A 27,526-nucleotide genomic window follows, 5' to 3' on the forward strand; every position below is an offset into this window, starting at 1 on the left:
GGAGCTGAATAAAGACCTAGATAGGAGCTGAATTCTGTAGGAAAGACCCTGTAGGAGCTGAATAAAGACCTGTAGACCTGTAGGAGCTGAATAAAGACCTGAGACCTATAGGAGCTAAAGACCTGTAGGAGCTGAATAAAGACCTGTAGACCTGTAGGAGCTGAATAAAGACCTAGGAGCTGAATAAAGAATAGGAGCCTGTAGACCTGTAGGAGCTGAATAAAGACCTGTTGACCTGTAGGAGCTGAATAAAGAGCTGTAGACCTGTAGGAGCTGAATAAATACCTGTAGACCTGTTGGAGCTGAATAAAGACCTGTAGACCTGTAGGAGCTGAATAAATACCTGTAGACCTGTAGGAGCTGAATAAATACCTGTAGACCTGTAGGAGCTGAATAAAGACCTGTAGACCTGTAGGAGCTGAATAAAGACCTATAGGAGCTGAATAAAGACCTGTAGACCTGTAGGAGCTGAATAAAGAGCTGTAGACCTGTCGGAGCTGAATAATGACCTATAGGAGCTGAATAAAGACCTGTTGACCTGTAGGAGCTGAATAAAGACCTATAGGAGCTGAATAAAGAGCTGTAGACCTGTAGGAGCTGAATAAAGACCTGTAGACCTGTAGGAGCTGAATAAAGACCTATAGGAGCTGAATAAAGACCTGTAGACCTGTAGGAGCTGAATAAAGACCTATAGGAGCTGAATAAAGACCTGTAGACCTGTAGGAGCTGAATAAAGACCTATAGGAGCTGAATAAAGACCTGTAGACCCGTAGGAGCTGAATGAAGACTTATAGGAGCTGAATAAAGACCTGTAGACCCGTAGGAGCTGAATAAAGACCTATAGGAGCTGAATAAAGACCTGTAGACCTGTAGGAGCTGAATAAAGACCTATAGGAGCTGAATAAAGACCTGTAGACCCGTAGGAGCTGAATAAAGACCTATAGGAGCTGAATAAAGACCTGTAGACCCGTAGGAGCTGAATAAAGACCTATAGGAGCTGAATAAAGACCTGTAGACCCGTAGGAGCTGAATAAAGACCTATAGGAGCTGAATAAAGACCTGTAGACCCGTAGGAGCTGAATAAAGACCTGTAGACCTGTAGGAGCTGAATAAAGACCTGTAGGAGCTGAATAAAGACCTGTAGACCCGTAGGAGCTGAATAAGACCTGTAGACCCGTAGGAGCTGAATAAAGACCTATAGGAGCTGAATAAAGACCTGTAGACCCGTAGGAGCTGAATAAAGACCTGTAGACCTGTAGGAGCTGAATAAAGACCTGTAGACCTGTAGGAGCTGAATAAAGACCTATAGGAGCTGAATAAAGACCTATAGGAGCTGAATAAAGACCTATAGGAGCTGAATAAAGACCTGTAGACCTGTAGGAGCTGAATAAAGACCTATAGGAGCTGAATAAAGACCTGTAGACCCGTAGGGAGCTGAATAAAGACCTATAGGAGCTGAATAAAGACCTGTAGACCTGTAGGAGCTGAATAAAGACCTGTAGACCTGTAGGAGCTGAATAAAGACCTGTAGACCTGTAGGAGCTGAATAAAGACCTGTAGACCTGTAGGAGATGAATAAAGACCTGTAGACCTGTAGGAGCTGAATAAAGACCTGTAGGAGATGAATAAAGACCTGTTGACCTGTAGGAGCTGAATAAAGACCTATAGGAGCTGAATAAAGACCTGTAGACCTGTAGGAGCTGAATAAAGACCTGTAGACCTGTAGGAGCTGAATAAAGACCTGTAGTCCTGTAGGAGCTGAATAAAGACCTGTAGGAGATGAATAAAGACCTGTAGACCTGTAGGAGATGAATAAAGACCTGTAGACCTGTAAGAGCTGAATAAAGACCTGTAGACCTGTAAGAGCTGAATAAAGACCTGTAGACCTGTAGGAGCTGAATAAAGACCTGTAGACCTGTATGAGCTGAATAAAGACCTGTAGACCTGTATGAGCTGAATAAAGACCTGTAGTCCTGTAGGAGCTGAATAAAGACCTGTAGGAGATGAATAAAGACCTGTAGACCCGTAGGAGCTGAATAAAGACCTGTAGACCCGTAGCAGCTGAATAAAGACCTATAGGAGCTGAATAAAGACCTGTAGACCTGTAGGAGCTGAATAAAGACCTGTAGACCTGTAGGAGCTGAATAAAGACCTGTAGACCTGTAGGAGCTGAATAAAGACCTGTAGACCTGTAGGAGCTGAATAAAGACCTGTAGTCCTGTAGGAGCTGAATAAAGACCTGTAGGAGCTGAATAAAGACCTGTAGACCTGTAGACCTGTAAGAGCTGAATAAAGACCTGTAGACCTGTAGGAGCTGCATAAAGACCTGTAGACCTGTAGGAGCTGAATAAAGACCTGTAGACCTGTAGGAGCTGAATAAAGACCTGTAGACCTGTAGGAGCTGAATAAAGACCTGTAGACCTGTAGACCTGTAGGAGCTGAATAAAGACCTGTAGACCTGTAGACCTGTAAGAGCTGAATAAAGACCTGTAGACCTGTAGGAGCTGAATAAAGACCTGTAGACCTGTAGGAGCTGAATAAAGACCTGTAGACCTGTAGGAGCTGAATAAAGACCTGTAGACCTGTAGGAGCTGAGTGGCGTTTCTGATAAACTCAGCCAGGAGGAGCGGAAAAGACAAGACCTGTAGGCAGCATTAGAGCCAACATGTCTCCATCGCCCACTGCTCCAAACCCTGCTTCCTACCAATACTTCTCCATACCGGGTCCTTTGTCATCTTCCCCAAGAACCCTTCCACTCCTACATGAATCAATCATTACAAGGAACCTGAATGAGAGAGAGCTGGAAATATTTTTCAAATACATTGAGAAACTATTGTAATTCAGGAATTGAGGAATTGAGGAATTATTGTAATTCAGTAATTGAGGAACTATTGTAATTCAGGAACTATTGTAATTCAGGAATTGAGGAACTATTGTAATTTAGGAATTGAAGAACTATTGTAATTCAGGAATTGAAGAACTATTGTAATTCAGGAATTGAGGAACTATTGTAATTTAGGAATTGAAGAACTATTGTAATTCAGGAATTGAAGAACTATTGTAATTCAGGAATTGAGGAACTATTGTATACAGTACCAGTCAGTAGTTTGGACACACCTACTCATTCAAGGGTTGTTCTTTATTATTATTATTATTATTATTCTTTACTTTTACTATGTTCTACATTGTAGAATAATAGTGAAGACATCAAAACTATGAAATAACACATGTGTAATCATGTAGCAACCAAAAAAGTGTTTAAAAAATCTCTCAACCATCTTCATGAGGTAGTCACCTGGAATGGTGTGAATTTATTTCCTTCTTAATGCGCTTTAGCCAATCAGTTGTGTTGTGACAAGGTAGGTGTGGTATACAGAAGATGTTCTATTACCAAATAGGGCTAAGTCCATATTATTGCAAGAACAGCTCAAAAAAGAAAAGAGAAACAACAGTCCATCATTACTTTAAGGCATGGTCAGAAAATTTTCTTCAAGTGCAGTCGCAAAAACCATCAAGCGCTATGATGAAACTGTCTCTCATGAGGACCAACACTGGAAAGGAAGACCCAGAGTCACTTCTGCTGCAGAGGATAAGTTAGAGTTACCAGCATCAGAAATTACAGCCCAAATAAATGTTAGATTACAGTTCAAGTAACAGACACATGTCAACATCAACTTTTCAGAGGAGACTGTGTGAATCAGGCCTACATGGTAGAATTCCAGGAAAGAAACCACTACTAAAGGACACCAATAAGAAGAAGAGACTTGCTGTGGCCAAGAAACACGAGCAATGAACATTAGACCGGTGGAAATCTGTCCTCTTCGTGAAACGAAGAGTAGGTGAATGGATGATCTCTGCATGTGTGGTTCCCACCATGAAGCATGGAGGAGGAGGTGTAATGGTGTGGGTGTGCTTTGCTGGTGACAATGTCTGTGATTTATTTAGCATTCAAGGCACACTTAACCAGCATGGCTACAACAGTATTCTACGCTTAATGGAACTATAATTTAATTATCAACAGGACAATGACCCAACACACCTCCAGGCTGTTTAAGGGCTATTTGTCCAAGAAGGAGAGTGATGGAGCGCTGCATCAGATGACCTGGCCTCCACAATCACCCAACCTCAACCCATTTGAGATGGTTTGGGATGAGTTGGACCGCAGACTGAAGGACAAGCAGCCAACAAGTGCTCAGCATATGTGGGAACTCCTTCAAGACTGTTGGAAAAGCATTCCAGGTGAAGCTGGTTGAGAGAATGCCAAATAGGACTATCTTCTGTATACCACCCCTACCTTGTCACGACACAACTGATTGGCTCAAATGCATTAAGGAAAGAAATTCCACAAATTAACAAGGCACACCTGTTAATTGAAATGCATTCCAGTTGACTACCTCATGAAGCTGGTTGTCAGAATGCCAAGAGTGTGCAAAGCTGTCATCAAGGCAAAGGGTGGCTACTTTGAAGAATCTCAAATATATTTTAATTTTTTTAACACTTTTTTTGGTGACTACATGATTCCATATGTGTTATTTCATAGTGTCGATGTCTGCATTATTATTGTACAATGTAGAAAATAGTACAAATAAAGAAAAACCCTTGAATGAGTAGGTGTGTCCAAACTTTTGACTTGTGCTGTTTATGTTACTGCTCGACTAAAACAATCTCAGTCGACCAACAGCCTAAAGACCAAACAATGGACCAGTCGACTAAATGGGGTCAGGCCGACTAGGGTTGTCATGATACCAGGATGGCGATACTACAATACCTGATTTTCCATGGCAACAAGGAAAACACCAAGCAGATTATACTCTCTGGTCCTTTTACACCTGCATTGCTTGCTGTTTGGGGTTTTAGGCTGGGTTTCTGTACAGCACTTTGAGATATCAGCTGATGTACGAAGGGCTATATAAATACATTTGATTTGATTTGATTTTAAACCCTGCTGTAAGTAACATATAGTGGGTTAAAGCGAGGAAAACACCAAGCAGACTATACTCTCTGGTCCTCTAAAACCCTGCTGTAAGTAACATATAGTGGGTTAAAGCGAGGAAAACACCAAGCAGACTATACTCTCTGGTCCTCTAAAACCCTGCTGTAAGTAACATATAGTGGGTTAAAGCGAGGAAAACACCAAGCAGACTATACTCTCTGGTCCTCTAAAACCCTGCTGTAAGTAACATATAGTTGGTTAAAGCGAGGAAAACACCAAGCAGACTATACTCTCTGGTCCTCTAAAACCCTGCTGTAAGTAACATATAGTGGGTTAAAGCGAGGAAAACACCAAGCAGACTATACTCTCTGGTCCTCTAAAACCCTGCTGTAAGTAACATATAGTGGGTTAAAGCGAGGAAAACACCAAGCAGACTATACTCTCTGGTCCTCTAAAACCCTGCTGTAAGTAACATATAGTGGGTTAAAGCGAGGAAAACACCAAGCAGACTATACTCTCTGGTCCTCTAAAACCATGCTGTAAGTAACATATAGTTGGTTAAAGCGAGGAAAACACCAAGCAGATTATACTCTCTGGTCCTCTAAAACCCTGCTGTAAGTAACATATAGTGGGTTAAAGCGAGGAAAACACCAAGCAGACTATACTCTCTGGTCCTCTAAAACCATGCTGTAAGTAACATATAGTGGGTTAAAGCGAGGAAAACACCAAGCAGACTATACTCTCTGGTCCTCTAAAACCATGCTGTAAGTAACATATAGTTGGTTAAAGCGAGGAAAACACCAAGCAGATTATACTCTCTGGTCCTCTAAAACCATGCTGTAAGTAACATATAGTGGGTTAAAGCGAGGAAAACACCAAGCAGACTATACTCTCTGGTCCTCTAAAACCATGCTGTAAGTAACATATAGTGGGTTAAAGCGAGGAAAACACCAAGCAGACTATACTCTCTGGTCCTCTAAAACCCTGCTGTAAGTAACATATAGTGGGTTAAAGCGAGGAAAACACCAAGCAGACTATACTCTCTGGTCCTCTAAAACCCTGCTGTAAGTAACATATAGTGGGTTAAAGCGAGGAAAACACCAAGCAGACTATACTCTCTGGTCCTCTAAAACCATGCTGTAAGTAACATATAGTGGGTTAAAGCGAGGAAAACAAACGTGATTCTGGGTGAAACACTTCAGGCTGCTTGTTACTAACATTATGACTGTTTTCCTCAGGAAACGGAGTCTGCTTCGTCTTTTCTTTCCTTGCTGCGATACCTCGGAGTATTGTGATACTGGTATCGTGACAAACCTAATGGAGACCTTTGCAAACACATCCAGACTAGGACACAAAACACACAAGCCAACAGCCAAACCACTATAGCCAAAATGCCAACAGCTTGCCAAGTTTGTGCTATTGTGCAAGACTTTAAAAGGCAATCAACTTCTATTTATCTATCTACGGCCTTGCAGGTCCTTAGTGTCCTAGCAACCACCTTCCCGCCACGACGACTGAACTTTGCCCTGCTTTTGGAGTTTCCCTGAGATCACAGAGGGACAGGTGTAACCGTGACAACAGAAACACAGTATTCACTCAAAAGGGAGTGGTTGAGGTAAGAGGTTGACCGTAGGCATAAATCTATCATTGTCTTAACCTTACTCCCCTGTCCTACCCTTAACCGGGGGTTAAGCCTCTCACCTGAGAGTATGGTGTCAACACTCTTAGATACACCACTTCCCCCTGTCCCTACGGTTTCTGGAAACTAGAGACTTCTAGGAAACAGAGTCTGACCTTACAGGTGTTACTGGAAACTACAGACTTCTAGGAAACAGAGTCTGACCTTACAGGTGTTACTGGAAACTACAGACTTCTAGGAAACAGAGTCTGACCTTACAGGTGCTACTGGAAACTACAGACTTCTAGGAAACAGAGTCTGACCTTACAGGTGCTACTGGAAACTACAGACTTCTAGGAAACAGAGTCTGACCTTACAGGTGTTACTGGAAACTACAGACTTCTAGGAAACAGAGTCTGACCTTACAGGTGCTACTGGAAACTACAGACTTCTAGGAAACAGAGTCTGACCTGACAGGTGTTACTGGAAACTACAGACTTATAGGAAACAGAGTCTGACCTTACAGGTGTTACTGGAAACTAGAGACTTCTAGGAAACAGAGTCTGACCTTACAGCTGTTACTGGAAACTAGAGACTTCTAGGAAACAGAGTCTGACCTTACAGGTGTTACTGGAAACTAGAGACTTCTAGGAAACAGAGTCTGACCTTACAGGTGTTACTGGAAACTAGAGACTTCTAGGAAACAGAGTCTGACCTTACAGCTGTTACTGGAAACTAGAGACTTCTAGGAAACAGAGTCTGACCTTACAGGTGTTACTGGAAACTAGAGACTTCTAGGAAACAGAGTCTGACCTGACAGGTGTTACTGGAAACTACAGACTTATAGGAAACAGAGTCTGACCTTACAGGTGTTACTGGAAACTAGAGACTTCTATGAAACAGAGAGTCTGAACCAAAGCGGTAGCTGTCAGACTGGGAAGGGAAGTGTGATAGTGGTAAAGGGAAGTGTGATAGTGGTAAAGGGAAGTGTGATAGTGGTAAAGGGAAGTGTGATAGTGGTAAAGGGAAGTGTGATAGTGGTAAAGGGAAGTGTGATAGTGGTAAAGGGAAGTGTGATAGTGGTAAAGGGAAGTGTGATAGTGGTAAAGGGAAGTGTGATAGTGGTAAAGGGAAGTGTGATAGTAGGAACAGGTTCTGTCAGTTTGGACATTGATGCCACTTTTGTCCATCCGGTAAACATCAAATCATTCTCTCATTTCCAGGAGGGTGGATTTGTCTGCTCCTTCAGAGAATGTAGGTACGGAAACCTCCAGGTTACTTACCATCAGTTACTGACCGGGAGAAACAGCAGAGCATCTAACTACTATAAAACACCACAGCCTGCCCTGTCACAGAGTAAACAGCAGAACATCTAACTACTATAAAACACTACAGCCTGCCCTGTAACAGAGTAAACAGCAGAACATCTAACTACTATAACCACTACAGCCTGCCCTGTCACAGAGTAAACAGCAGAACATCTAACTACTATAAACCACTACAGCCTGCCCTGTCACAGAGTAAACAGCTGAACATCTAACTACTATAAAACACTACAGCCTGCCCTGTCACAGAGTAAACAGCAGAGCATCTAACTACTATAAAACACCACAGCCTGCCCTGTCACAGAGTAAACAGCAGAGCATCTAACTACTATAAACCACTACAGCCTGCCCTGTCACAGAGTAAACAGCAGAACATCTAACTACTATAAAACACCACAGCCTGCCCTGTCACAGAGTAAACAGCAGAGCATCTAACTACTATAAACCACTACAGCCTGCCCTGTCACAGAGTAAACAGCAGAGCATCGAACTACTATAAACCACTACAGCCTGCCCTGTCACAGAGTAAACAGCAGAGCATCTAACTACTATAAAACCACAGCCTGCCCTGTCACAGAGTAAACAGCAGAGCATCTAACTACTATAAACCACTACAGCCTGCCCTGTCACAGAGTAAACAGCAGAACATCTAACTACTATAAAACACCACAGCCTGCCCTGTCACAGAGTAAACAGCAGAGCATCTAACTACTATAAACCACTACAGCCTGCCCTGTCACAGAGTAAACAGCAGAGCATTTAACTACTAGAAAACACTACAGCCTGCCCTGTCACAGAGTAAACAGCAGAGCATCTAACTACTATAAACCACTACAGCCTGCCCTGTCACAGAGTAAACAGCAGAACATCTAACTACTATAAAACACTACAGCCTGCCCTGTCACAGAGTAAACAGCAGAACATCTAACTACTATAAACCACTACAGCCTGCCCTGTCACAGAGTAAACAGCAGAACATCTAACTACTATAAACCACTACAGCCTGCCCTGTCACAGAGTAAACAGCAGAGCATCTAACTACTATAAACCACTACAGCCTGCCCTGTCACAGAGTAAACAGCAGAGCATCTAACTACTATAAACCACTACAGCCTGCCCTGTCACAGAGTAAACAGCAGAACATCTAACTACTATAAAACACTACAGCCTGCCCTGTCACAGAGTAAACAGCAGAACATCTAACTACTATAAACCACTACAGCCTGCCCTGTCACAGAGTAAACAGCAGAGCATCTAACTACTATAAAACACTACAGCCTGCCCTGTCACAGAGTAAACAGCAGAACATCTAACTACTATAAACCACTACAGCCTGCCCTGTCACAGAGTAAACAGCAGAACATCTAACTACTATAAAACACCACAGCCTGCCCTGTCACAGAGTAAACAGCAGAGCATCTAACTACTATAAAACACTACAGCCTGCCCTGTCACAGAGTAAACAGCAGAACATCTAACTACTATAAAACACTACAGCCTGCCCTGTCACAGAGTAAACAGCAGAACATCTAACTACTATAAAACACCACAGCCTGCCCTGTCACAGAGTAAACAGCAGAGCATCTAACTACTATAAACCACTACAGCCTGCCCTGTCACAGAGTAAACAGCAGAGCATCTAACTACTATAAAACACCACAGCCTGCCCTGTCACAGAGTAAACAGCAGAGCATCTAACTACTATAAACCACTACAGCCTGCCCTGTCACAGAGTAAACAGCAGAACATCTAACTACTATAAAACACCACAGCCTGCCCTGTCACAGAGTAAACAGCAGAGCATCTAACTACTATAAACCACTACAGCCTGCCCTGTCACAGAGTAAACAGCAGAGCATCTAACTACTATAAACCACTACAGCCTGCCCTGTCACAGAGTAAACAGCAGAGCATCTAACTACTATAAAACACTACAGCATGCCCTGTCACAGAGTAAACAGCAGAGCATCTAACTACTATAAACCACTACAGCCTGCCCTGTCACAGAGTAAACAGCAGAACATCTAACTACTATAAAACACTACAGCCTGCCCTGTCACAGAGTAAACAGCAGAACATCTAACTACTATAAAACACTACAGCCTGCCCTGTCACAGAGTAAACAGCAGAACATCTAACTACTATAAACCACTACAGCCTGCCCTGTCACAGAGTAAACAGCAGAGCATCTAACTACTATAAACCACTACAGCCTGCCCTGTCACAGAGTAAACAGCAGAGCATCTAACTACTATAAACCACTACAGCCTGCCCTGTCACAGAGTAAACAGCAGAGCATCTAACTACTATAAACCACTACAGCCTGCCCTGTCACAGAGTAAACAGCAGAACATCTAACTACTATAAACCACTACAGCCTGCCCTGTCACAGAGTAAACAGCAGAACATCTAACTACTATAAACACCACAGCCTGCCCTGTCACAGAGTAAACAGCAGAGCATCTAACTACTATAAAACACTACAGCCTGCCCTGTCACAGAGTAAACAGCAGAGCATCTAACTACTATAAAACACTACAGCCTGCCCTGTCAGAGTAATCAGCAGAACATCTAACTACTATAAAACACCACAGCCTGCCCTGTCACAGAGTAAACAGCAGAGCATCTAACTACTATAAAACACTACAGCCTTCCTGTCACAGAGTAAACAGCAGAGCATCTAACTACTATAAAACACTACAGCCTGCCCTGTCACAGAGTAAACAGCAGAACATCTAACTACTATAAAACACTACAGCCTGCCCTGTCACAGAGTAAACAGCAGAACATCTAACTACTATAAACCACTACAGCCTGCCCTGTCACAGAGTAAACAGCAGAACATCTAACTACTATAAAACACCACAGCCTGCCCTGTCACAGAGTAAACAGCTGAACATCTAACTACTATAAAACACCACAGCCTGCCCTGTCACAGAGTAAACAGCAGAACATCTAACTACTATAAACACTACAGCCTGCCCTGTCACAGAGTAAACAGCAGAACATCTAACTACTATAAACCACTACAGCCTGCCCAGTCACAGAGTAAACAGCAGAACATCTAACTACTATAAAACACTACAGCCTGCCCCTGTGACAGAGTAAACAGCAGAACATCTAACTACTATAAACCACTACAGCCTGCCCTGTCACAGAGTAAACAGCAGAACATCTAACTACTATAAACCACTACAGCCTGCCCTGTCACAGAGTAAACAGCAGAACATCTAACTACTATAAAACACTACAGCCTGCCCTGTCACAGAGTAAACAGCAGAACATCTAACTACTATAAACCACTACAGCCTGCCCTGTCACAGAGTAAACAGCAGAACATCTAACTACTATAAACCACTACAGCCTGCCCTGTCACAGAGTAAACAGCAGAACATCTAACTACTATAAACCACTACAGCCTGCCCTGTCACAGAGTAAACAGCAGAACATCTAACTACTATAAAACACTACAGCCTGCCCTGTCACAGAGTAAACAGCAGAACATCTAACTACTATAAAACACTACAGCCTGCACTGTGACAGAGTAAACAGCAGAACATCTAACTACTATAAAACACTACAGCCTGCCCTGTCACAGAGTAAACAGCAGAACATCTAACTACTATAAAACACCACAGCCTGCCCTGTCACAGAGTAAACCGCAGAACATCTAACTACTATAAAACATTACAGCCTGCCCTGTCACAGAGTAAACAGCAGAACATCTAACTACTATCAACCCTACAGCCTGCCCTGTCACAGAGTAAACAGCAGAACATCTAACTACTATAAAACACTACAGCCTGCCCTGTGACAGAGTAAACAGCAGAACATCTAACTACTATAAAACACTACAGCCTGCCCTGTCACAGAGTAAACAGCAGAACATCTAACTACTATAAAACACCACAGCCTGCCCTGTCACAGAGTAAACAGCAGAACATCTAACTACTATAAAACACTACAGCCTGCCCTGTCACAGAGTAAACAGCAGAACATCTAACTACTATAAAACACTACAGCCTGCCCTGTCACAGAGTAAACAGCAGAACATCTAACTACTATAAACCACTACAGCCTGCCCTGTCACAGAGTAAACAGCAGAACATCTAACTACTATAAAACACCACAGCCTGCCCTGTCACAGAGTAAACAGCTGAACATCTAACTACTATAAAACACCACAGCCTGCCCTGTCACAGAGTAAACAGCAGAACATCTAACTACTATAAAACACTACAGCCTGCCCTGTCACAGAGTAAACAGCAGAACATCTAACTACTATAAACCATTACAGCCTGCCCAGTCACAGAGTAAACAGCAGAACATCTAACTACTATAAAACACTACAGCCTGCCCTGTGACAGAGTAAACAGCAGAACATCTAACTACTATAAACCACTACAGCCTGCCCTGTCACAGAGTAAACAGCAGAACATCTAACTACTATAAACCACTACAGCCTGCCCTGTCACAGAGTAAACAGCAGAACATCTAACTACTATAAACACTACAGCCTGCCCTGTCACAGAGTAAACAGCAGAACATCTAACTACTATAAACCACTACAGCCTGCCCTGTCACAGAGTAAACAGCAGAACATCTAACTACTATAAACCACTACAGCCTGCCCTGTCACAGAGTAAACAGCAGAACATCTAACTACTATAAAACACTACAGCCTGCCCTGTCACAGAGTAAACAGCAGAACATCTAACTACTATAAAACACTACAGCCTGCCCTGTCACAGAGTAAACAGCAGAACATCTAACTACTATAAAACACTACAGCCTGCCCTGTGACAGAGTAAACAGCAGAACATCTAACTACTATAAAACACTACAGCCTGCCCTGTCACAGAGTAAACAGCAGAACATCTAACTACTATAAAACACCACAACCTGCCCTGTCACAGAGTAAACAGCAGAATATCTAACTACTATAAAACACTACAGCCTGCCCTGTCACAGAGTAAACAGCAGAACATCTAACTACTATAAACACTACAGCCTGCCCTGTGACAGAGTAAACAGCAGAACATCTAACTACTATAAAACACTACAGCCTGCCCTGTCACAGAGTAAACAGCAGAACATCTAACTACTATAAACACCACAGCCTGCCCTGTCACAGAGTAAACAGCAGAACATCTAACTACTATAAAACACTACAGCCTGCCCTGTCACAGAGTAAACAGCAGAACATCTAACTACTATAAACCACTACAGCCTGCCCAGTCACAGAGTAAACAGCAGAACATCTAACTACTATAAAACACTACAGCCTGCCCTGTGACAGAGTAAACAGCAGAACATCTAACTACTATAAACCACTACAGCCTGCCCTGTCACAGAGTAAACAGCAGAACATCTAACTACTATAAAACCACTACAGCCTGCCCTGTCACAGAGTAAACAGCAGAACATCTAACTACTATAAAACACTACAGCCTGCCCTGTCACAGAGTAAACAGCAGAACATCTAACTACTATAAACCACTACAGCCTGCCCTGTCACAGAGTAAACAGCAGAACATCTAACTACTATAAAACACTACAGCCTGCCCTGTCACAGAGTAAACAGCAGAACATCTAACTACTATAAAACACTACAGCCTGCCCTGTCACAGAGTAAACAGCAGAACATCTAACTACTATAAACCACTACAGCCTGCCCTGTCACAGAGTAAACAGCAGAACATCTAACTACTATAAAACACCACAGCCTGCCCTGTCACAGAGTAAACAGCAGAACATCTAACTACTATAAAACACTACAGCCTGCCCTGTCACAGAGTAAACAGCAGAACATCTAACTACTATAAAACACTACAGCCTGCCCTGTCACAGAGTAAACAGCAGAACATCTAACTACTATAAACCATTACAGCCTGCCCAGTCACAGAGTAAACAGCAGAACATCTAACTACTATAAAACACTACAGCCTGCCCTGTCACAGAGTAAACAGCAGAACATCTAACTACTATAAACCACTACAGCCTGCCCTGTCACAGAGTAAACAGCAGAACATCTAACTACTATAAACCACTACAGCCTGCCCTGTCACAGAGTAAACAGCAGAACATCTAACTACTATAAAACACTACAGCCTGCCCTGTCACAGAGTAAACAGCAGAACATCTAACTACTATAAAACACTACAGCCTGCCCTGTCACAGAGTAAACAGCAGAACATCTAACTACTATAAACCACTACAGCCTGCCCTGTCACAGAGTAAACAGCAGAACATCTAACTACTATAAAACACTACAGCCTGCCCTGTCACAGAGTAAACAGCAGAACATCTAACTACTATAAAACACTACAGCCTGCCCTGTCACAGAGTAAACAGCAGAACATCTAACTACTATAAAACACTACAGCCTGCCCTGTGACAGAGTAAACAGCAGAACATCTAACTACTATAAAACACCACAGCCTGCCCTGTCACAGAGTAAACAGCTGAACATCTAACTACTATAAAACACCACAGCCTGCCCTGTCACAGAGTAAACAGCAGAACATCTAACTACTATAAAACACTACAGCCTGCCCTGTCACAGAGTAAACAGCAGAACATCTAACTACTATAAAACACTACAGCCTGCCCTGTGACAGAGTAAACAGCAGAACATCTAACTACTATAAAACACTACAGCCTGCCCTGTCACAGAGTAAACAGCAGAACATCTAACTACTATAAAACACCACAGCCTGCCCTGTCACAGAGTAAACAGCAGAACATCTAACTACTATAAAACACTACAGCCTGCCCTGTCACAGAGTAAACAGCAGAGCATCTAACTACTATAAACCACTACAGCCTGCCCTGTCACAGAGTAAACAGCAGAACATCTAACTACTATAAAACACTACAGCCTGCCCTGTGACAGAGTAAACAGCAGAACATCTAACTACTATAAACCACTACAGCCTGCCCTGTCACAGAGTAAACAGCAGAACATCTAACTACTATAAACCACTACAGCCTGCCCTGTCACAGAGTAAACAGCAGAACATCTAACTACTATAAAACACTACAGCCTGCCCTGTCACAGAGTAAACAGCAGAACATCTAACTACTATAAACCACTACAGCCTGCCCTGTCACAGAGTAAACAGCAGAACATCTAACTACTATAAACCACTACAGCCTGCCCTGTCACAGAGTAAACAGCAGAGCATCTAACTACTATAAAACACTACAGCCTGCCCTGTCACAGAGTAAACAGCAGAACATCTAACTACTATAACCACTACAGCCTGCCCTGTCACAGAGTAAACAGCAGAACATCTAACTACTATAAAACACTACAGCCTGCCCTGTCACAGAGTAAACAGCAGAACATCTAACTACTATAAAACACTACAGCCTGCCCTGTCACAGAGTAAACAGCAGAACATCTAACTACTATAAAACACTACAGCCTGCCCTGTCACAGAGTAAACAGCAGAACATCTAACTACTATAAAACACTACAGCCTGCCCTGTCACAGAGTAAACAGCAGAACATCTAACTACTATAAAACACTACAGCCTGCCCTGTCACAGAGTAAACAGCAGAACATCTAACTACTATAAAACACTACAGCCTGCCCTGTCACAGAGTAAACAGCAGAACATCTAACTACTATAAAACACTACAGCCTGCCCTGTCACAGAGTAAACAGCAGAACATCTAACTACTATAAACCACTACAGCCTGCCCTGTCACAGAGTAAACAGCAGAACATCTAACTACTATAAAACACTACAGCCTGCCCTGTCACAGAGTAAACAGCAGAACATCTAACTACTATAAACCATTACAGCCTGCCCAGTCACAGAGTAAACAGCAGAACATCTAACTACTATAAAACACTACAGCCTGCCCTGTCACAGAGTAAACAGCAGAACATCTAACTACTATAACCACTACAGCCTGCCCTGTCACAGAGTAAACAGCAGAACATCTAACTACTATAAACCACTACAGCCTGCCCTGTCACAGAGTAAACAGCAGAACATCTAACTACTATAAAACACCACAGCCTGCCCTGTCACAGAGTAAACAGCAGAACATCTAACTACTATAACCACTACAGCCTGCCCTGTCACAGAGTAAACAGCAGAACATCTAACTACTATAAACCACTACAGCCTGCCCTGTCACAGAGTAAACAGCAGAACATCTAACTACTATAAAACACCACAGCCTGCCCTGTCACAGAGTAAACAGCAGAACATCTAACTACTATAAACCACTACAGCCTGCCCTGTCACAGAGTAAACAGCAGAACATCTAACTACTATAAAACACTACAGCCTGCACTGTGACAGAGTAAACAGCAGAACATCTAACTACTATAAACCACTACAGCCTGCCCTGTCACAGAGTAAACAGCAGAACATCTAACTACTATAAAACACCACACCCTGCCCTGTGACAGAGTAAACAGCAGAGCATCTAACTACTATAAAACACTACAGCCTGCCCTGTCACAGAGTAAACAGCAGAACATCTAACTACTATAAACACTACAGCCTGCCCTGTCACAGAGTAAACAGCAGAACATCTAACTACTATAAAACACTACAGCCTGCCCTGTCACAGAGTAAACAGCAGAACATCTAACTACTATAAAACACCACAGCCTGCCCTGTCACAGAGTAAACAGCAGAACATCTAACTACTATAAACACTACAGCCTGCCCTGTCACAGAGTAAACAGCAGAACATCTAACTACTATAAACCACTACAGCCTGCCCAGTCACAGAGTAAACAGCAGAACATCTAACTACTATAAAACACTACAGCCTGCCCTGTGACAGAGTAAACAGCAGAACATCTAACTACTATAAACCACTACAGCCTGCCCTGTCACAGAGTAAACAGCAGAACATCTAACTACTATAAACCACTACAGCCTGCCCTGTCACAGAGTAAACAGCAGAACATCTAACTACTATAAAACACTACAGCCTGCCCTGTCACAGAGTAAACAGCAGAACATCTAACTACTATAAACCACTACAGCCTGCCCTGTCACAGAGTAAACAGCAGAACATCTAACTACTATAAACCACTACAGCCTGCCCTGTCACAGAGTAAACAGCAGAACATCTAACTACTATAAAACACTACAGCCTGCCCTGTCACAGAGTAAACAGCAGAACATCTAACTACTATAAAACACTACAGCCTGCCCTGTCACAGAGTAAACAGCAGAACATCTAACTACTATAAAACACTACAGCCTGCCCTGTCACAGAGTAAACAGCAGAACATCTAACTACTATAAAACACTACAGCCTGCCCTGTGACAGAGTAAACAGCAGAACATCTAACTACTATAAAACACTACAGCCTGCCCTGTCACAGAGTAAACAGCAGAACATCTAACTACTATAAAACACCACAACCTGCCCTGTCACAGAGTAAACAGCAGAATATCTAACTACTATAAACACTACAGCCTGCCCTGTCACAGAGTAAACAGCAGAACATCTAACTACTATAAAACACTACAGCCTGCCCTGTGACAGAGTAAACAGCAGAACATCTAACTACTATAAAACACTACAGCCTGCCCTGTCACAGAGTAAACAGCAGAACATCTAACTACTATAAAACACCACAGCCTGCCCTGTCACAGAGTAAACAGCAGAACATCTAACTACTATAAACACTACAGCCTGCCCTGTCACAGAGTAAACAGCAGAACATCTAACTACTATAAAACACTACAGCCTGCCCTGTCACAGAGTAAACAGCAGAACATCTAACTACTATAAACCACTACAGCCTGCCCTGTCACAGAATAAACAGCAGAACATCTAACTACTATAAACACTACAGCCTGCCCTGTCACAGAGTAAACAGCTGAACATCTAACTACTATAAAACACTACAGCCTGCCCTGTCACAGAGTAAACAGCAGAACATCTAACTACTATAAAACACTACAGCCTGCCCTGTCACAGAGTAAACAGCAGAACATCTAACTACTATAAACCACTACAGCCTGCCCTGTCACAGAGTAAACAGCAGAACATCTAACTACTATAAAACACTACAGCCTGCCCTGTCACAGAGTAAACAGCAGAACATCTAACTACTATAAACCACTACAGCCTGCCCTGTCACAGAGTAAACAGCAGAACATCTAACTACTATAAACCACTACAGCCTGCCCTGTCACAGAGTAAACAGCAGAACATCTAACTACTATAAAACACTACAGCCTGCCCTGTCACAGAGTAAACAGCAGAACATCTAACTACTATAAACACTACAGCCTGCCCTGTCACAGAGTAAACAGCAGAACATCTAACTACTATAAAACACTACAGCCTGCCCTGTCACAGAGTAAACAGCAGAACATCTAACTACTATAAAACATTACAGCCTGCCCTGTCACAGAGTAAACAGCAGAACATCTAACTACTATAAAACACTACAGCCTGCCCTGTCACAGAGTAAACAGCAGAACATCTAACTACTATAAAACACTACAGCCTGCCCTGTCACAGAGTAAACAGCAGAACATCTAACTACTATAAACCACTACAGCCTGCCCAGTCACAGAGTAAACAGCAGAACATCTAACTACTATAAAACACTACAGCCTGCCCTGTCACAGAGTAAACAGCAGAACATCTAACTACTATAAACCACTACAGCCTGCCCTGTCACAGAGTAAACAGCAGAACATCTAACTACTATAAACCACTACAGCCTGCCCTGTCACAGAGTAAACAGCAGAACATCTAACTACTATAAAACACTACAGCCTGCACTGTCACAGAGTAAACAGCAGAACATCTAACTACTATAAACCACTACAGCCTGCCCTGTCACAGAGTAAACAGCAGAACATCTAACTACTATAAAACACTACAGCCTGCCCTGTCACAGAGTAAACAGCAGAACATCTAACTACTATAAACACTACAGCCTGCCCTGTCACAGAGTAAACAGCAGAACATCTAACTACTATAAAACACTACAGCCTGCCCTGTCACAGAGTAAACAGCAGAACATCTAACTACTATAAAACACTACAGCCTGCCCTGTCACAGAGTAAACAGCAGAACATCTAACTACTATAAAACACTACAGCCTGCCCTGTCACAGAGTAAACAGCAGAACATCTAACTACTATAAAACACTACACCTGCCCTGTCACAGAGTAAACAGCAGAATATCTAACTACTATAAAACACTACAGCCTGCCCTGTCACAGAGTAAACAGCAGAACATCTAACTACTATAAAACACTACAGCCTGCCCTGTCACAGAGTAAACAGCAGAACATCTAACTACTATAAAACACTACAGCCTGCCCTGTCACAGAGTAAACAGCAGAACATCTAACTACTATAAAACACCACAGCCTGCCCTGTCACAGAGTAAACAGCAGAACATCTAACTACTATAAAACACTACAGCCTGCCCTGTCACAGAGTAAACAGCAGAACATCTAACTACTATAAAACACTACAGCCTGCCCTGTCACAGAGTAAACAGCAGAACATCTAACTACTATAAACCACTACAGCCTGCCCTGTCACAGAGTAAACAGCAGAACATCTAACTACTATAAACCACTACAGCCTGCCCTGTCACAGAGTAAACAGCAGAACATCTAACTACTATAAAACACCACAGCCTGCCCTGTCACAGAGTAAACAGCAGAACATCTAACTACTATAAAACACTACAGCCTGCCCTGTAACAGAGTAAACAGCAGAACATCTAACTACTATAAACCACTACAGCCTGCCCAGTCACAGAGTAAACAGCAGAACATCTAACTACTATAAAACACTACAGCCTGCCCTGTCACAGAGTAAACAGCAGAACATCTAACTACTATAAACCACTACAGCCTGCCCTGTCACAGAGTAAACAGCAGAACATCTAACTACTATAAACCACTACAGCCTGCCCTGTCACAGAGTAAACAGCAGAACATCTAACTACTATAAAACACTACAGCCTGCCCTGTCACAGAGTAAACAGCAGAACATCTAACTACTATAAAACACTACAGCCTGCCCTGTCACAGAGTAAACAGCAGAACATCTAACTACTATAAACCACTACAGCCTGCCCTGTCACAGAGTAAACAGCAGAACATCTAACTACTATAAAACACTACAGCCTGCCCTGTCACAGAGTAAACAGCAGAACATCTAACTACTATAAAACACTACAGCCTGCCCTGTCACAGAGTAAACAGCAGAACATCTAACTACTATAAAACACTACAGCCTGCCCTGTCACAGAGTAAACAGCAGAACATCTAACTACTATAAAACACTACAGCCTGCCCTGTCACAGAGTAAACAGCAGAACATCTAACTACTATAAAACACTACAGCCTGCCCTGTCACAGAGTAAACAGCAGAACATCTAACTACTATAAAACACCACAGCCTGCCCTGTCACAGAGTAAACAGCAGAACATCTAACTACTATAAAACACTACAGCCTGCCCTGTCACAGAGTAAACAGCAGAACATCTAACTACTATAAAACACTACAGCCTGCCCTGTCACAGAGTAAACAGCAGAACATCTAACTACTATAAAACACTACAGCCTGCCCTGTCACAGAGTAAACAGCAGAACATCTAACTACTATAAAACACCACAGCCTGCCCTGTCACAGAGTAAACAGCAGAACATCTAACTACTATAAAACACTACAGCCTGCCCTGTCACAGAGTAAACAGCAGAACATCTAACTACTATAAACACTACAGCCTGCCCTGTCACAGAGTAAACAGCAGAACATCTAACTACTATAAACACTACAGCCTGCCCTGTCACAGAGTAAACAGCAGAACATCTAACTACTATAAACACTACAGCCTGCCCTGTCACAGAGTAAACAGCTGAACATCTAACTACTATAAAACACTACAGCCTGCCCTGTCACAGAGTAAACAGCAGAACATCTAACTACTATAAAACACTACAGCCTGCCCTGTCACAGAGTAAACAGCAGAACATCTAACTACTATAAACCACTACAGCCTGCCCAGTCACAGAGTAAACAGCAGAACATCTAACTACTATAAAACACTACAGCCTGCCCTGTCACAGAGTAAACAGCAGAACATCTAACTACTATAAACCACTACAGCCTGCCCTGTCACAGAGTAAACAGCAGAACATCTAACTACTATAAACCACTACAGCCTGCCCTGTCACAGAGTAAACAGCAGAACATCTAACTACTATAAAACACTACAGCCTGCCCTGTCACAGAGTAAACAGCAGAACATCTAACTACTATAAACCACTACAGCCTGCCCTGTCACAGAGTAAACAGCAGAACATCTAACTACTATAAACCACTACAGCCTGCCCTGTCACAGAGTAAACAGCAGAACATCTAACTACTATAACCACTACAGCCTGCCCTGTCACAGAGTAAACAGCAGAACATCTAACTACTATAAAACACTACAGCCTGCCCTGTCACAGAGTAAACAGCAGAACATCTAACTACTATAAACCACTACAGCCTGCCCTGTCACAGAGTAAACAGCAGAACATCTAACTACTATAAAACACTACAGCCTGCCCTGTCACAGAGTAAACAGCAGAACATCTAACTACTATAAAACACTACAGCCTGCCCTGTCACAGAGTAAACAGCAGAACATCTAACTACTATAAAACACTACAGCCTGCCCTGTCACAGAGTAAACAGCAGAACATCTAACTACTATAAAACACCACAGCCTGCCCTGTCACAGAGTAAACAGCAGAACATCTAACTACTATAAAACACTACAGCCTGCCCTGTCACAGAGTAAACAGCAGAACATCTAACTACTATAAAACACCACAACCTGCCCTGTCACAGAGTAAACAGCAGAACATCTAACTACTATAAAACACCACAGCCTGCCCTGTCACAGAGTAAACAGCAGAACATCTAACTACTATAAAACACTACAGCCTGCCCTGTGACAGAGTAAACAGCAGAACATCTAACTACTATAAAACACTACAGCCTGCCCTGTCACAGAGTAAACAGCAGAACATCTAACTACTATAAAACACTACAGCCTGCCCTGTCACAGAGTAAACAGCAGAACATCTAACTACTATAAAACACTACAGCCTGCCCTGTCACAGAGTAAACAGCAGAACATCTAACTACTATAAAACACACTACAGCCTGCCCTGTCACAGAGTAAACAGCAGAACATCTAACTACTATAAACCACTACAGCCTGCCCTGTCACAGAGTAAACAGCAGAACATCTAACTACTATAAAACACCACAGCCTGCCCTGTCACAGAGTAAACAGCTGAACATCTAACTACTATAAAACACCACAGCCTGCCCTGTCACAGAGTAAACAGCAGAACATCTAACTACTATAAAACACTACAGCCTGCCCTGTCACAGAGTAAACAGCAGAACATCTAACTACTATAAACCACTACAGCCTGCCCAGTCACAGAATAAACAGCAGAACATCTAACTACTATAAAACACTACAGCCTGCCCTGTGACAGAGTAAACAGCAGAACATCTAACTACTATAAACCACTACAGCCTGCCCTGTCACAGAGTAAACAGCAGAACATCTAACTACTATAAACCACTACAGCCTGCCCTGTCACAGAGTAAACAGCAGAGCATCTAAATACTATAAAACACTACAGCATGCCCTGTCACAGAGTAAACAGCAGAACATCTAACTACTATAACCACTACAGCCTGCCCTGTCACAGAGTAAACAGCAGAACATCTAACTACTATAACCACTACAGCCTGCCCTGTCACAGAGTAAACAGCAGAACATCTAACTACTATAAAACACTACAGCCTGCCCTGTCACAGAGTAAACAGCAGAACATCTAACTACTATAAAACACTACAGCCTGCCCTGTCACAGAGTAAACAGCAGAACATCTAACTACTATAAAACACTACAGCCTGCCCTGTGACAGAGTAAACAGCAGAACATCTAACTACTATAAAACACTACAGCCTGCCCTGTCACAGAGTAAACAGCAGAACATCTAACTACTATAAAACACCACAGCCTGCCCTGTCACAGAGTAAACAGCAGAACATCTAACTACTATAAAAACACTACAGCCTGCCCTGTCACAGAGTAAACAGCAGAACATCTAACTACTATAAAACACTACAGCCTGCCCTGTCACAGAGTAAACAGCAGAACATCTAACTACTATAAAACACTACAGCCTGCCCTGTGACAGAGTAAACAGCAGAACATCTAACTACTATAAAACACTACAGCCTGCCCTGTCACAGAGTAAACAGCAGAACATCTAACTACTATAAAACACCACAGCCTGCCCTGTCACAGAGTAAACAGCAGAACATCTAACTACTATAAAACACTACAGCCTGCCCTGTCACAGAGTAAACAGCAGAACATCTAACTACTATAAAACACCACAGCCTGCCCTGTCACAGAGTAAACAGCAGAACATCTAACTACTATAAAACACTACAGCCTGCCCTGTCACAGAGTAAACAGCAGAACATCTAACTACTATAAAACACTACAGCCTGCCCTGTCACAGAGTAAACAGCAGAACATCTAACTACTATAACCACTATAGCCTGCCCTGTCACAGAGTAAACAACTGAACATCTAACTACTATAAAACACCACAGCCTGCCCTGTCACAGAGTAAACAGCAGAACATCTAACTACTATAAACCCCTACAGCCTGCCCTGTCACAGAGTAAACAGCAGAACATCTAACTACTATAACCACTATAGCCTGCCCTGTCACAGAGTAAACAGCTGAACATCTAACTACTATAAACCACTACAGCCTGCCCTGTCACAGAGTAAACAGCAGAACATCTAACTACTATAAAACCACTACAGCCTGCCCTGTCACAGAGTAAACAGCAGAACATCTAACTACTATAACCACTATAGCCTGCCCTGTCACAGAGTAAACAGCTGAACATCTAACTACTATAAAACACCACAGCCTGCCCTGTCACAGAGTAAACAGCAGAACATCTAACTACTATAAAACACTACAGCCTGCCCTGTCACAGAGTAAACAGCAGAACATCTAACTACTATAAACCCTTACAGCCTGCCCTGTCACAGAGTAAACAGCAGAGCATCTAACTACTATAAAACACCACAGCCTGCCCTGTTAGAGTAAACAGCAGAACATCTAACTACTATAAACCACTACAGCCTGCCCTGTCAGAGTAAACAGCAGAACATCTAACTACTATAAAACACCACAGCCTGCCCTGTCACAGAGTAAACAGCAGAACATCTAACTACTATAAAACACTACAGCCTGCCCTGTCACAGAGTAAACAGCAGAACATCTAACTACTATAAACCACTACAGCCTGCCCTGTCACAGAGTAAACAGCAGAGCATCTAAATACTATAAAACACTACAGCATGCCCTGTCACAGAGTAAACAGCTGAACATCTAACTACTATAACCACTACAGCCTGCCCTGTCACAGAGTAAACAGCAGAACATCTAACTACTATAACCACTACAGCCTGCCCTGTCACAGAGTAAACAGCAGAACATCTAACTACTATAACCACTACAGCCTGCCCTGTCACAGAGTAAACAGCAGAACATCTAACTACTATAAACCACTACAGCCTGCCCTGTCACAGAGTAAACAGCAGAGCATCTAACTACTATAAAAACACTACAGCATGCCCTGTCACAGAGTAAACAGCAGAGCATCTAACTACTATAAACCACTACAGCCTGCCCTGTGACAGAGTAAACAGCAGAACATCTAACTACTAACTATAAACACTACAGCCTGCCCTGTCACAGAGTAAACAGCTGAACATCTATAAACACTACAGCACTGTCACTAAACAGCTAATCTAACTACTATACAGCCTGCCCTGTCACAGAGTAAACAGCAGAACATCTAACTACTATAACCACTACAGCCTGCCCTGTCACAGAGTAAACAGCAGAACATCTAACTACTATAAACACTACAGCCTGCCCTGTCACAGAGTAAACAGCAGAACATCTAACTACTATAAAACACCACAGCCTGCCCTGTCACAGAGTAAACAGCAGAACATCTAACTACTATAACCACTACAGCCTGCCCTGTCACAGAGTAAACAGCAGAGCATCTAACTACTATAAAACACCACAGCCTGCCCTGTCACAGAGTAAACAGCAGAGCATCTAACTACTATAAACACTACAGCCTGCCCTGTCACAGAGTAAACAGCAGAACATCTAACTACTATAAAACACTACAGCCTGCCCTGTCACAGAGTAAACAGCAGAGCATCTAACTACTATAAAACACCACAGCCTGCCCTGTCACAGAGTAAACAGCAGAACATCTAACTACTATAAAACACTACAGCCTGCCCTGTCACAGAGTAAACAGCAGAACATCTAACTACTATAAACCACTACAGCCTGCCCTGTCACAGAGTAAACAGCAGAACATCTAACTACTATAAACCACTACAGCCTGCCCTGTCACAGAGTAAACAGCAGAACATCTAACTACTATAAAACACTACAGCCTGCCCTGTCACAGAGTAAACAGCAGAGCATCTAACTACTATAAAACACTACAGCCTGCCCTGTCACAGAGTAAACAGCAGAACATCTAACTACTATAAACCACTACAGCCTGCCCTGTCACAGAGTAAACAGCAGAACATCTAACTACTATAAAACACTACAGCCTGCCCTGTCACAGAGTAAACAGCAGAGCATCTAACTACTATAAACACTACAGCCTGCCCTGTCACAGAGTAAACAGCAGAACATCTAACTACTATAAAACACTACAGCCTGCCCTGTCACAGAGTAAACAGCAGAACATCTAACTACTATAAACACTACAGCCTGCCCTGTCACACAGTAAACAGCAGAGCATCTAACTACTATAAAACACCACAGCCTGCCCTGTCACAGAGTAAACAGCAGAACATCTAACTACTATAAAACACTACAGCCTGCCCTGTCACAGAGTAAACAGCAGAACATCTAACTACTATAAAACACCACAGCCTGCCCTGTCACAGAGTAAACAGCAGAACATCTAACTACTATAAAACACCACAGCCTGCCCTGTCACAGAGTAAACAGCAGAACATCTAACTACTATAAAACACCACAGCCTGCCCTGTCACAGAGTAAACAGCAGAACATCTAACTACTATAAAACACTACAGCCTGCCCTGTGACAGAGTAAACAGCAGAACATCTAACTACTATAAAACACTACAGCCTGCCCTGTCACAGAGTAAACAGCAGAGCATCTAACTACTATAAAACACTACAGCCTGCCCTGTCACAGAGTAAACAGCAGAACATCTAACTAGTATAAAACACTACAGCCTGCCCTGTCACATGTCATGGCCCATAAAACTTCCATCTGGCAACAAACACAGGACTGGGACAGGACTCCTCTCCTCTGAAATATCTGGAGAAGTCAACTTTGTTTGAATATTTAGATCAGAACTAACTGTCCCCCACCGTCTCTACAGTACTGTCCCCCACCGTCTCTACAGTACTGTCCCCCACCGTCTCTACAGTACTGTCCCCTACAGTCTCTACAGTACTGTCCCCTACAGTACTGTCCCCTACCGTACAGACCCTACAGCACTGTCCCTCAAAGTCTCTACAGTACTGTCCCCCACCGTCCCTACAGTACTGTCCCCCACAGTACTGTCCCCTACAGTACTGTCCCCTACAGTACTGTCCCCCACCGTCCCCTACAGTACTGTCCCCTACAGTACTGTCCCCCACCGTCTCTACAGTACTGTCCCCTACAGTACTGTCCTCTACAGTACTGTCCCCTACTGTCTCTACAGTACTGTCCCCTACAGTACTGTCCCCTACAGTACTGTCTACAGTACTGTCCCCTACAGTACTGTCCCCCACCGTCTCTACAGTACTGTCCCCCACAGTACTGTCCCCTACAGTACTGTCCCCCACAGTACTGTCCCCTACAGTACTGTCCCCTACAGTACTGGTCTCTACAGTACTGTCCCCTACAGTACTGGTCTCTACAGTACTGTCCCCCACCATCTCCCCTACAGTCTCTACAGTACTGTCCCCCACCGTCTCTACAGTACTGTCCCCACCGTCTCTACAGTACTGTCCCCCACCGTCCCTACAGTACTGTCCCCCCACCCTACAGTACTGTCCCCCACCGTCTCTACAGTACTGTCCCCCACCGTCTCTACAGTACTGTCCCCTACAGTACTGTCCCCCACCGTCTCTACAGTACTGTCCCCCACCGTCTCTACAGTACTGTCCCCCACAGTCTCTACAGTACTGTCCCCCACAGTCTCTACAGTACTGTCCCCCACAGTCTCTACAGTACTGTCCCCTACAGTCTCTACAGTACTGTCCCCCACAGTCTCTACAGTACTGTCCCCACAGTCTCTACAGTACTGTCCCCCACAGTCTCTACAGTACTGTCCCCCACAGTCTCTACAGTACTGTCCCCCTACAGTCTCTACAGTACTGTCCCCTACAGTCTCTACAGTACTGTCCCCTACAGTCTCTACAGTACTGTCCCCTACAGTCCTACAGTACTGTCAGTCCTACAGTCTGTCTACTACAGTACTGTCCCCACAGTCTCTACAGTACTGTCCCCTACA

At 43.2% G+C, this 27,526-nt stretch overlaps 1 protein-coding gene across 1 annotated transcript in view; it reads right to left on the reverse strand.

Annotated features, from left to right (window-relative positions):
* Positions 1 to 27,526, reverse strand: part of LOC118377283 (rho guanine nucleotide exchange factor 26-like) — a 153,988-nt gene that overhangs the window by 75,771 nt on the left and 50,691 nt on the right. The window lies entirely within an intron of this gene.

Source organism: Oncorhynchus keta, chromosome 18, assembly GCF_023373465.1.
Source record: "Oncorhynchus keta strain PuntledgeMale-10-30-2019 chromosome 18, Oket_V2, whole genome shotgun sequence".
In the NCBI taxonomy this organism is placed as follows: domain Eukaryota; kingdom Metazoa; phylum Chordata; class Actinopteri; order Salmoniformes; family Salmonidae; genus Oncorhynchus; species Oncorhynchus keta.